Genomic DNA, 12,255 nt, shown 5'->3' with positions numbered 1-12,255 from the left:
CCCAGAATGCCTTATAGGCTGCAATACTTCAGCATGCTTACTTGGGAGTAAGCTTCATTGAACTCAATAGCATTTAGCTGTCTATGCACGGGATTGCATGCATTGTGTTTTGGCGCTATCACTTGTGGGTGTTATTAATGTGATATTAAAGGGAAAGGAGCATTTCAAAGCAAAAGGTAGAAAGTGGAGGAGGGAATATAAAAGGCAAAATAAAAATACAGGTGATTTCTTATAGAGGGCGACACTTCATTTGGCAGGAGCGGAGACATTTCACAAAGCTCTCCAATTTGTTGTTCTTTTTCTCAAACATATTTTAAAATTTGTTTTAAAGTTTGTGTGTGTGTGTGTGTGTGTGTGTGTGTATCCGTTTTGTTTTTGAATGTATTTTCCTGTCTCAGTATGAGGAACAATTCAAATTGGATCAAGAGTTCAAAGAAGCTTGGGAAGCAGGAGGTGACTGAGTTGTAACTACTATGTCAATGTACAGAAAAAGGACCCCCACCATAGGTCCAGTTGATGGCTGAGTACACCACAAAATTCTACCATAGTCTCTGTATTATGCTGTTACATAGTATGAAACACACAGCCTTATTGTAAATAAGGCCACAAAACTTACTAGCCTGCAGGGGACTGGCAGAGGAATGATAGCGTGTTCCTCCCCTCCTGCAGTAATCCACTGTATTTCTATACCTGAAGGAATGTCTCCACCCCCATCATTCAGCCCGGACACTTAGGAGGTCCAGCTCCGAGGGCCTTCTGGCGGTTCCCTCACTGCAAGAATTGAAGTTACAGGGAAGTAGGCAGAGGGCCTTCTCGGTAGTGGCGCCCACCCTGTGGAATGCCCTCCCATCAGATGTCAAGGAAATAAACAACTATCTGACTTTTAGAAGACATCTGAAGGCAGCCTTGTTTCAGGAAGTTTTTTATGTCTGATGTTTTATTGTATTTTTAATATTTTGTTGGAAGCCGCCCAGAGTGGCTGGGGAAACCCAGCCAGATGGGCGGGGTATAAATAATACAATATATTATTATTATTATTATTATTATTATTATTATTATTATACTGGGTAGAAAGTAGGGGGTCTTCCCTCCCCTAGCAACCCACTTGGTTCTGTGCTGGGCCCAGAGGAGAAACAGAATGATCTCTCCTACTTCTACCAGCCCCTTCACTTCCTTGCATGCAATTTCTTGTCACCTATGGTTACCAGGCTAGTGCTTAAATATAAGGCTGGCATAATATCCGTGAAACAGAAATAAAAGCCACAACCAATGTCAGACATATGCAAAAGGGGGAAAGGGGTACCAGTACCTGCTCCTGTGAAATTTAAGAGCTGGTCTTCTTGTTGCTTAAACTATCAAGCTAGCCTGTTCTGAAATCCCTTTTAGGAGTCAGTATCATCTGGTTTGCTGTAGCTTTCTAAAGGAAGGAGGTTCCCTCTATTGATTAGGCTGTTCTTCCTCTGTTCTTCGTCAGAGCTAGGTGGTGATGTGCAAGCAGAATAGCTCCACCTGACACTATCAGTTCAAGACCCATTACAGTGGTACCTTGGGTTACATACTGTCACATACGCTTCAGGTTACAGACTCCGCTAATCCAGAAATAGTACCTCAGGTTAAGAACTTTGCTTCAGGATGAGAACAGAAATCATGTTCCAGCGGTGCAGTGGCAGCAGTAGGCCCCATTAGCTAAAGTGGTGCTTCAGGTTAAAAACAGTTTAAGGTTAAGAACGGACCTCTGGAACAAATTAAGTACTTAACCCGAGGTACCACTGTATAGGTTCAAGAACCGAAACTGCAGAAAATTTTCAAGAACGGAACATTTTATAAGTTACTGTACCTTTATTATAACTTTCCAACCAGCTAATAATTAAGAAATCAAATGACTGTTCTAGTCACTATAGCATTTTCATTTGCTATGAAGTATGCAAAAAAACTATTGTGTTGCTAGCGAAAATGGCCATGACTCCATTCAATTGACAAGCAACACTGCGGTCTTGTGACTTCCTCACATTCCACTGTGAAAATGACCAGCCAGCACTGAGAGGAATTCTGGGAGCTTCATGTCAAACAAGGCCTCATTTATTAGATATGCATAATCAGTCCTATTTCCATATTTGTTTCCTTTAAGATGATGTTGTGCTAGCAGTCAGATGAGCTAATCTTCATATGCGTGACAAATTGATAACAACACAGCATTTGTATAGGATTTTTTTTGGGGGGGTTATTTGCAGCACTTTACATATAATATATATGGGTAATTCTCGCATCAGCTGTGTAAATGTTGCAAATTGTGGTCTGTATTGCAAATTGAGAGAGTTTAAGAGACAGAAGGTGGTTGAGAGACAGAGAGAGTAAAGCTAACCCAAGGCCACCTAATTTGGCACATACTGGTATGTGAAATTGACTTGAAACATATATGCACTTCCTTTTTCCTAACACTATTCACAACAGAGAGTTTAGGACTGCCCCTGTTCACACAGATAAGGGTTTCAATATTAAACCTTCAGTATCTTCTAGGAATAAATAGTAAAATAATATTTCATTTCATTTGTTATTTATTTGTATAATCCCAATGTATTTATATGTGTGTTTACTATTTCACAGGATCTAAATCAGTAGCCAGGTATAATATGCAAATGCAACGTGCTGACAGGACCTTGCTCCTGTTAGCAATTGTGCTCCAGCGTTCTGCAATAACTGCAGTTTCTGGACCAAGCATCAGGGCACCAATTCAGTCTTGAAATCACGGGTGCCAAGACTACTGTGATCAAGCTATCCTAGTCCAGGAAGAGTCAATGCTCTTGTACCATCCGAAATTAGTAATAGGTAGCCCTAGCCCAGGGGTTGTCAACCTGGTCCCTACCGCCCACTAGTGAGCGTTTCAGGATTCTAGGTGGGTGGTAGGGGGTTCTACGGCACAAACTGAATCGCTCCCACCATCGAGCACTGGTGGGCGGTAAGGAAATTTTACAATCAAGAAAGATGCATTAGTGGGTGGTAGGTATAGAAAGGTTGACTACCCCTGATCTAGCCATTAAGGCCACCTGGGCCTCCAGTTACAATGCTAGATCCCAAAGCACCCTCAGATGGCATATCTGCTTCTGCAACCCCATCCAAGGCAGGCAAATGTCTTAAGTTATCAGTCATAGGACTCCCCCCCCCTCCCCAGCACCTTCATCTTCCTTGGATTCAGGCTTGTTTTCTCTCATCCATCCCACTGCACAGTGTCTCCTGATTCAGATGTTGTGGAGAAGCAGAGCTGAGTATCATCAGCATACAGTAAGGACCATGCCCCAGATTTCCGTGTTGTTGTTGTTTTTTGGATAACATTTTATTAATTTTCCAAAAATAACAAAAAACAAATAAATTCACTTTAAACAATTTCAGCCATAAATCTTAATTAACTTCCCTCCACTCCCCCTCCTGGTTCCATTATTTTACTCTTATTCATGCACGTCCTTAAAATCTTATATTCTTAACAATCTAAATTTTAAACCTTCTTCTTATTATTACAAGTGACTTTTAAAAGTTCAACTAATGTAAAAGCCTATAAACAAAGCTCACAAGATTATGCTTTAAACATTCCCCTTATATAAAAGAAAAAAGAAAGGAAAAACAACAACATCTTTTTGGGTTTCAAATTGTCTAATGTGCCCTGCATAGTTCACTGAATTATTCTACCAATCTTTGGCGGTGGCTTCTTCCTTCTATAGGGATGGGCCATGCCCCAGATTTCCCAGTGACCTCTTCCAAAAGTTTCATATAGATATTCCAAAGCATTGGGGAGGACGAATAGTAGTACTCTCCCGATGCTATTCTTTGGGCCTGGTCATGTAAGTAGGATTAGAACCACAGTAGCAGAGGGCCCCTAATTCCCATTCCTTGGAGCTGGTCCAGGAGGATACAAAGCATGTGGCGAAAGCCACATAGAGATTGAGGCTCATACACTTGTGGTAAAGATAATTCATCAGGGCAACCAGGGCCAGCTCTGTCCCATGGCCAGACCTGAGTTTTTAAAAAGTATGTAACTAGGCAACCATGCAGCTTCAAAAGGGGGAATTTTCACAGACCTTTTCTGGCAGCCCTCTAAATAATAAATAATCATATTAACATCTGGAAGATTGTGTCAAGTTCCATATGGCTAGCAGTTCCTCTTCTGGACTTCCTGCAAAATACTTGTGATGTACCGAGCAGATGTATGAATCTTCTTCAATATTTAAATCATGCATTCCAGCTGTAGTTCCTCATGGAGGCTGGAGACTCATCTTGCACAAATAGCCCAGAAAAAGGACCCCTTGGTGGAAGCAGGACTTATAGTGACCAGGAAAACAATATAAAAGAATCTGCAACACAGAGGAAAGAGGACCTTTACGCTCCATTCCAAAGTAAGTACTCAAAGGTAAGCCCAAGGGATGCCGAGAAGAAGTAAGCTTATTGTAGCTTTTGCCTGAATCTTACTTATGGGCATTTCGTAGGCAAGCGGGGAGGGGAGACACTTAGTTTTGCTCATGCTTTGTTCTGTGTCTGTGTGTGCCCTGTCAAATAGTTTCTCTGCCTTGAAAGTTAATACCTTATCCAAAAACATCCATATGCATACCTAACATCAGAGTCATAGAGAACCTGTGGCCATTCATGACCATTGATCATGATAGCTAGGGCTGATGGAGACTGCCTCCAGTGTAAAATAATTGGAGAAAAAGCTGCAGTATCAGGTTAAAACTGCCTTGGACACCTAAGTTTTGGATGAAAGGGGATCAGTGGGCTAGTTATATTATTGTTGTTGCATTTTTGCTGCCAGGGAGAAGTGCTTTTGGGGATTTTTGTTTACAGGTGCCGGAATAACGTAGCTGGCTTTGGGTGCTATGCACCTGGACTTGGGGTGGAGTGTGGGTGGAGTGGGTGCCATTTGCTTCTCTGCCTCAGGCAGTAAAATGTCCTGGGCCTGGATGTGCCATCCAATTGCTGCCTAGTCTTAAATAACCTATAAGGGTGAACCCAAGGCAACTTTTAAGGCTGGTCAAATACGTTGTGAATGCCTAATCCCAGTTAGCAATCCTAGTACCACTCCTTTGCATTAACTTAAATTTCTGAGCAGTTTTATTCATTAGGCAGCCCATTTCCTATGTGAAGAAGCCCGAGTGGATAAAAATCAGCACACAAAAATGGGAGATTCGGCTCTCCCAGTTGCCTTTTTCTAAAAAGGCGAAAACCTTCCTGTTAAGGTTTATTTCCTGCGCTCAAGTGAGAAACGGCTAAAGCCTTTGTATAACTGATCTGTTATGCAGAGATTGCTCTGCAAGCCTTTAAAATATTTATTTACTTCTTTTGAAAGTCAATTTACTGCTGGCGGAAGGTGCTGGCTTCACTTCCCCAGAGACTGGAGCCTGCTCTTGATCAGTATTCACAGAACTGAGGTGAGCACCAGCAGTGCTTGTTCCTCCATCACTTCCAAACAATGTGCCTCCCCTGAAAGGAGTGCCTCTTGTTTATTTGTATTTACTTATCTAAGACCATTTCTTATACTGCTCAATATATAAAATATGTTTAAGCAGTGTAGGCAAATATTACATAACTATAACATAAACCCATCCATGCAAACTACTGAGAACATCAATAAAAATACTAGAAATACAATAAAGCATTAGAACATACGGAAGACAGGATTCAGGGAAAGCCTGGGGGCAGGGAGGGAAGCTGTCTTTTCAGAAGATGCAGGTAATCAGTGGTAATGAGGACAGAGGCAGCATCATAGAAGCAGCATAATGCTATGCAGCAGGGGTTCCCAGTTAGCTAATTACTGAGGACCCCCTATTTTTCAAAAGCCAAGACACAAAATGTGGGGTAGCCCCTAATAAGCAAAATATTTTAGGTATACAGTGGTACCTCGGGTTACATACGCTTCAGGTTACATACGCTTCAGGTTACAGACTCCGCTAATGTAAAAATAGTGCTTCAGGTTAAGAACTTTGCTTTAGGATGAGAACAGAAATCGTGCTCCGGCAGCGCAGCAGCAGCAGGCGGCCCCATTAGCTAAAGTGGTGCTTCAGGTTAAGAACAGTTTCAGGTTAAGAATGGATCTCCGGAACGAATTAAGTACTTAACCCGAGGTACCACTGTACTAAAAAACAACAGACCAAAAAATCTGTGATAAGACCGCAGTAAGAATAAATGATCCAGAGGCGTTCTCCAAATTCTGGACCCCGAATACAAAATTCAAGACACTTTAATAACATTCTCTTTACATGGGCTCGTGAACGATCCCTTTCAGAAACATGACTGGATAACAGAACATGTGGACAGCTTGTGGACTCCTTACTGGTATACCAAAAAGCACGCTCCTGTCTACTAGCTGTACCATGGCAACAGATAGTTCTGAACAAAGTTTATAAATTCACTATTCTTCTGTCTTGTGCAAAACGTTGCATTTTTGGTAGTCTGTTACATGAAGCGGTCAGTTTGGAGCTTCTGGTCTCTTCAAGGCCACTTCACCTTTCTGGTATGTGAAGCTGATAAGTGATGCCCTGCTGGTTAGCAAAAAGACAGGTTGAGGCGCATGAAAAATCTCTGCTTAGCTAAGTATATACAGTGGTGCCCCGCAAGACGAATGCCTCGCTAAACGAAAAACCCGCAAGACGAAAGGGTTTTCCGATTTTTTAGCGGCTTCGCAAAACGAATTTCCCTATGGGCTTGCTTCGCAAGACGAAAGCCCATAGGGAAATCTCCGGAGACAGCGGGGAAGCGCAGCGCGCCTTCTCCTCTGTTCCCGGACCTGTCCTAAGGCTTGCGGTGGGAGGTCCGGGAACAGAGGACAAGGCGCGCAGCGCTTCTCCTCTGTTCCCGGGGCTTGCGGTGGGAGGAGGGTTTTTCCTCCCCACCGCCAACATTCAGAACAGCATTCTGAATGTTGGCGGTGGGGAGGAAAGCCCTCCTCCCACCGCAAGCCTTCAGGACAGGTCCGGGAACAGAGGGGAAGGTGCGCAGCGCTTCTCCTCTGTTCCCGGACCTGTCTTGAAGACTTGCGGTGGGAGGAAGGTTTTCCTCCCCAGCGCCAACATTCAGAAGGCTGTTCTGAAGGCTGGCGGTGGGAAGAAAAGCCCTTCTCCCCCGCCAGCCTTCAGAAGAGTTCCCGCCTAGGCTGCGGATAGCAGCCTGCTGCCCCGCGCGAGGGGCGCTCTTAAGCAGAGCGCCCCTCGCGCGGGGCAGACATTCGCCGCTTGGGGAGCCCTCTGGACCTCTTCTGAAGGCGGGTGAGGGGCAAAAGTCTTTGTCCCCCCTGCCTGCCTTCCAGGGGGCTTTTAAATCGCCCCGGGACAGCGGAGAATTCATCCGCTGTCCCGGGGCTATTTTAAAATGCTGGCGGGCGGCAGCGCTGCCGCCCGCCAGCATTTTAAGATCACCCCGGACAGCGGAGAAGTCCTCCGCTGTCCCGGGGTTTTTAAAATGCTGGCGGGCGGCAGCAAACCCTTCGCTGCCGCCCGCCAGCATTTTAAAATCGCCCCGGGACAGCGGAGAAGTCTCCGCTGTCCCGGGGGCTTTTAAAATGCTGGGGGACGGCAGCAAACCCTTCGCTGCCACCTGCCAGCATTTTAAGATCGCCCCGGGACAGCGGAGAAGTCTCCGCTGTCCCGGGAAGGCAGGCGGGGGGAAGCAAAGACTTCCCCCCCCCGCCGGCCTTCAGAAGAGGTCGGGGGACAGACTGTCCCCGGACCTGGTCTGAAGGCGGTTTCCATAGGAACGCATTGATTGATTTTCAATGCATTCCTATGGGAAACCGTGCTTCGCAAGACGAAAAACTCGCAAGACGAAAAGACTTGCGGAACGAATTAATTTCGTCTTGCGAGGCACCACTGTACTTTTATGCAGGACAATGGCACAGATACATCGTGGTTGTGACTGGGAACATGTTTGTGCAGGCTCAGCACTTAGCAGGCTGAGGTCAGTTGTGTATCAGAAACATGTTCTGTGACAAGGTGAGAGCATGTCAGTATAGGGGTACTCTGTACTTCACCTTCCAGCTAGCCTGAAGGAACTTGGCAGATCTCCTGCGTTTCTAATCGGCACACCCTCTCCTTAGTGCCCTGCTAGTTGCTGACAGCGGACTGTAAGCTCTTGTTCAGTAGAAACTGATTCAAAGCAAAAATATTAGAGCTGTGAAAGCAACGTATGAGAGCAATGTATGCTCAGAAATGCCTGCCTGCCATATTGACCCCAGTGGGTATCAGGTCATGACATTCACCTGGGTCCCAGGTAATGACACTCAGGTATCACTTACTTATTTCAGAGATAAGCTATGGCTGCTATCAGCCTTTGCCAGCTCTGAAGAGACCATCCACTGGGCACTCTGTCAACTGTTTCTCCCATACAAATGAGCTGCTGCTAAAGGATGAAGCCAACATTGCTCTAGTTTTTACATCATACACCTGATCTTTGAAGGCTTGTTTACAGAAATGCCTAGTTAAGGCTCCTCCAACAAAGACCCATGAAAGAGACCCACAAGAATGAGACATTTGGTATTTGGTAAACAAGAATGACCTTTCTGATTCATTTAGAGCCAGCACAGGGCTTCCGTAAAGCCCAACAGGGGAAGCAGAGCTCGGTTTCTAGTGTTGTGGCTTCAGAGGAAGAGAATGGCCACAGTAGCCTGCCTGGCAAACTGCCACAGTCTTTGGAAAAGCATGTTCCTCTGTGCCTCTTTCTGTGTATGTCTCTGGAAATAGTTTCAAATAAGAGGCCTTGTTCTGTAGCTGAACTGCACAGCTCCTTGTAACAGCCTCTTGTGTTCCAAAGGCATCCGGGATTCCTTGGCAACCGAGTGGCCCCTTGCCAGGCACCCATTGTTAGTCACTTGGTGGGTTTGAATGAGCTGCATTGTGGGGGGAAATTCACATTCATTATGTTGAATGTGGATCTGTGCATCCATTACTGCTGCAGGGAAGAACCAAACGCTGGCTGAATATAGTCAACAACAACAAAATAAATGTAGGCCTCTGTCAGATGTTATGCATAAAATGTATTTAAACAGCCTAAGTGCCAGACTTTGGCTGTTAATAGTAGCCAAGCAAGCAAGAACGTGAAGGTGTTGCAGCGATTTCTAGGGATGTAAGGAGCTGGTGACTTCTGTCCCATTCTGTGTTTGTCATAATCAGTGCTATTCTACTGACATTCAGCTTCCACTGAAACGTACATTATTCATTTCACTATCCACTATGCCTGAAACTAACATAATTAATTGTGTGATTAATTTTGATGGAAGAGAAATGTCCAAAACAATGCAGAAAATAACATAACTATGTGTGTAACGTTTGCAGTCTAACCCCCCCCCTCATATTTCACTTCTGTGATTTCCATTCCTGACCTCAAACATGCATATTATGACAATTTCCACTCCCATTTCCAATGAAGTTTCTGACATTCCCAGCTTTTTCCTGGGTCTTATTCTCCATGGATATTTTCTTTTGCAAACTGGTATTACATTGGCTATTACCTTCCAATCCTTTGGCAGGGAGGCTGATTATATATACCCTGGCCTTTGGCACCTGATGTGATTTCATTTTTTGTAATTCTAAGTTTTTAAACTATTTTTAGTATTGTATTTTAAGTTGTTGTAACTCTCCCAGGATCCTTAGGTTGAATGGGGATTGATTTATTATTATTATTATTATTATTATTATTATTATTATTATTATTATTAACCTTACTGAGGCCAACAACTGAAGGAACCTGGAATAAGTTAACAGAGGCTAGTATAATAATTAATCCTCCACTGAGTATATCAGTCCAGTTTCAGGTTCAAACGTACCCCAAGAAAACCATACAAATAAAACACCTGTGAGAAAATATTAAGCATGACATCATTTGCATGTAACTAGAAAAAACCTTAACATATCTGCAAAGTAGGGTCAATAATACCCACAATGTAAAATACATAAGGCTACTACAAGGATGATGTGTGGGGTCTAGTAGACCCCACTGTTTTTAAAACATACAGCAACATACTGTGCCATTAACATACGTATAATTATTACAGTTGAATAACAGTAATCATGAGTTGTGAATTACCCATAACAGTAGCAACAAATTTCACAGAACCACAGAATATTGTACTCCAGCAGCTTGGGCACAATTCACCACATTTCACAGCTGCGTGAGTTGGACAGGCAAAACATGAGGCCCATTGTTGATGCAATTTTCTTTCACTGTGTCACCCACAGAGATGGCACTTGCCCCTTTTTTTGGTGCCAGCAGCGGCAGACCCTACCATTTCCAAGGCTGCCTTTCTCGGCACCCCAGGAAAGCTGGCTATGTCCCTAAACTCAAGCCAGGTTTGGTCAGCTCTAGAAACAAATCATCTAGGAAGTTATATTGGGGTGTTCACAACACTGTGGGCTGTTCAGTTTTGAAATAACATGGGCATTTATATAGGCAATCCCTACTATATTTGTAAAAGCCAGAATTTCCTTTTAATATATTGTTATGAATGTGGGGGTGGGGGTGGGTGGGGAACCGGCAAGTGTTAGAAACTAATCCAGCCTTTTAATTTCAAGAAATAGCCAACATAGCTTCCTGGTAAGGTGATGGGAGATCAAGGTGTTTGGTGCAAGATGGCAAATCGGTGCGGCCCCCTCCCTCTACAGAATAAGCCAGTTGGGAGCAGAATTTGGGCAGGAATGTGACCTAGAAGTAAGGCAACAAGCTGGAGAGAGTCAGAACAATGTTTGATTTCTGTTTGAATCCAAGTCTGCAGCTATGGGAGAAGCAAGATTCCTTTGGGGTGTTAATGTTGTGAACCCCTCCATTGTAGGATCAGGTTGTATACATGTGTAAATAATCCGTATATCACAATGGCGCCACAGTCTCCGCTGTGCCTCATTTCCAAAAGGAAACACAAACCCTGAGTAAGCGCCTGGAACCCCTGGAATCTCGCACCGCTCGGAGATTGGGGTGGCATGCAACAATATTTTTCCTGAAATACCAGCTGGAAAGTCACACACCAACAAGACTGAAGAATACTCAGAGCATGGAGTTGTAGAAGGCTAACACAGAAGTTTTACCATTTTGTTCCTTGCTGTTTGTCCCCGCCTGGTGATTGGGTCTCTAAACTGGGAACCTGTTACTAAATTTGGAATCTGCCCCTAAATGGCTATTAGAAGGATCCTTCTTGTCATAATACCAAGTGGAGGGTTAATTCTTGGGCACTTTTCACAACTTCAGGAAAACAGGCCAGAAGCTCATTGGTGGTAAACAAACAAAAGAAAAGCGCTGCTGGATCAAATGAAAAGTCCTCCAAGTTTAGCGTTCTGTTCCCACAATGACCAGCCAGATGCGTGTGGGAAGCCTGCAAGCAGGATACATGTGCACCTAGCACTCTCCCACTTGTGTTCCCCAACAACTGATATTCAGAGGCATAACTTTGATATTGGAGGTAATATATTGCCACCCTGACTAGTAGCCAGGGATATCCTTACATTCCATGAACTGGTCTAATCCCCTGTTAAAGCTATCCAGATCACATCCTGTGATTGGCAAATTCCATAGCTCATCTGTGCACTGTGTGCACTTCAACTGTCTGCTCTGAATCTCCCAACATTCAGCTTAATTGGAAAACTCTGGGTTTGAGTACCATGAGAGCAGCGTGGAGATTCTTTCTGTCCACTTGGCTCCACACCATGCATGTTCCATAGTTGGCGAGAATTTCCACAACACAGAGGAGGCCATATTTAACCCTGCTGGTAAACCAAGAGTATGAACTGCACACCTACTTCAACCAGTGGAAACAAGAACTGTATACACAGCCAATAGAGAAATACCTTGCTGTGATTATTCCCTTATCATTGAAATTATGGACCCTTCGATAGAATAACTGAACACAATCCCTTTGATTCTATCCTTCTTGCATGGCTGGGTGCTTCCATTCAGGCCCAGATTCAGAAGCGAGGTACACCACGGAGAGGAGAACATCCCAAATGGGAATACATGGTTGCTGTCTTCTCCCAGCTGTTGGTGTCCTTCACACAGGCATGCCAGTGACACAGAGCTCTTGTCATTTGCCTCAGCTTCAGCAACAGATCCTGAGAAGCTAGCTGCTGACTCAGTGCTCCTTATGGGCATCTCTCCTTAACAAGTTCTTGACCTGTGCTTCAGAGGAATTGGAGAAAGTACGGTAATTCAAAGGGTAGCACACCAAGTCTCCTTTCTAAGGAGACACACAAAAACCACTTCGCAGCCTGCTTCACCACCTCCCGGGTCCATCTACCA

At 44.3% G+C, this 12,255-nt stretch overlaps 2 long non-coding RNA genes across 3 annotated transcripts in view; one reads left to right on the top strand and one right to left on the bottom strand.

The window, feature by feature from the left end:
• LOC310825959 overlaps positions 1-12,255 on the top strand; it is a 79,841-nt gene that overhangs the window by 56,965 nt on the left and 10,621 nt on the right. For both annotated transcript variants that reach the window (XR_014555580.1, XR_014555583.1), the window contains one exon: positions 4,235-4,385. This is a non-coding gene — a long non-coding RNA (uncharacterized lncRNA). The remainder of the gene's footprint in view (positions 1-4,234; positions 4,386-12,255) is intronic.
• LOC310825986 lies at positions 6,208-8,976 on the bottom strand. The gene is made up of 2 exons (XR_014555592.1): positions 8,533-8,976; positions 6,208-6,521 (listed from the first exon to the last, which is right to left on the bottom strand). It is a non-coding gene; the product is annotated as an uncharacterized lncRNA (long non-coding RNA).

Source organism: Podarcis gaigeae (genome assembly GCF_964106915.1).
Source record: "Podarcis gaigeae genome assembly, chromosome: 1".
Taxonomy (NCBI): domain Eukaryota; kingdom Metazoa; phylum Chordata; class Lepidosauria; order Squamata; family Lacertidae; genus Podarcis; species Podarcis gaigeae.
The sequence above is the reverse complement of the archived record's forward strand: the minus strand, read 5'-3'. Positions and strand labels throughout refer to the sequence as shown.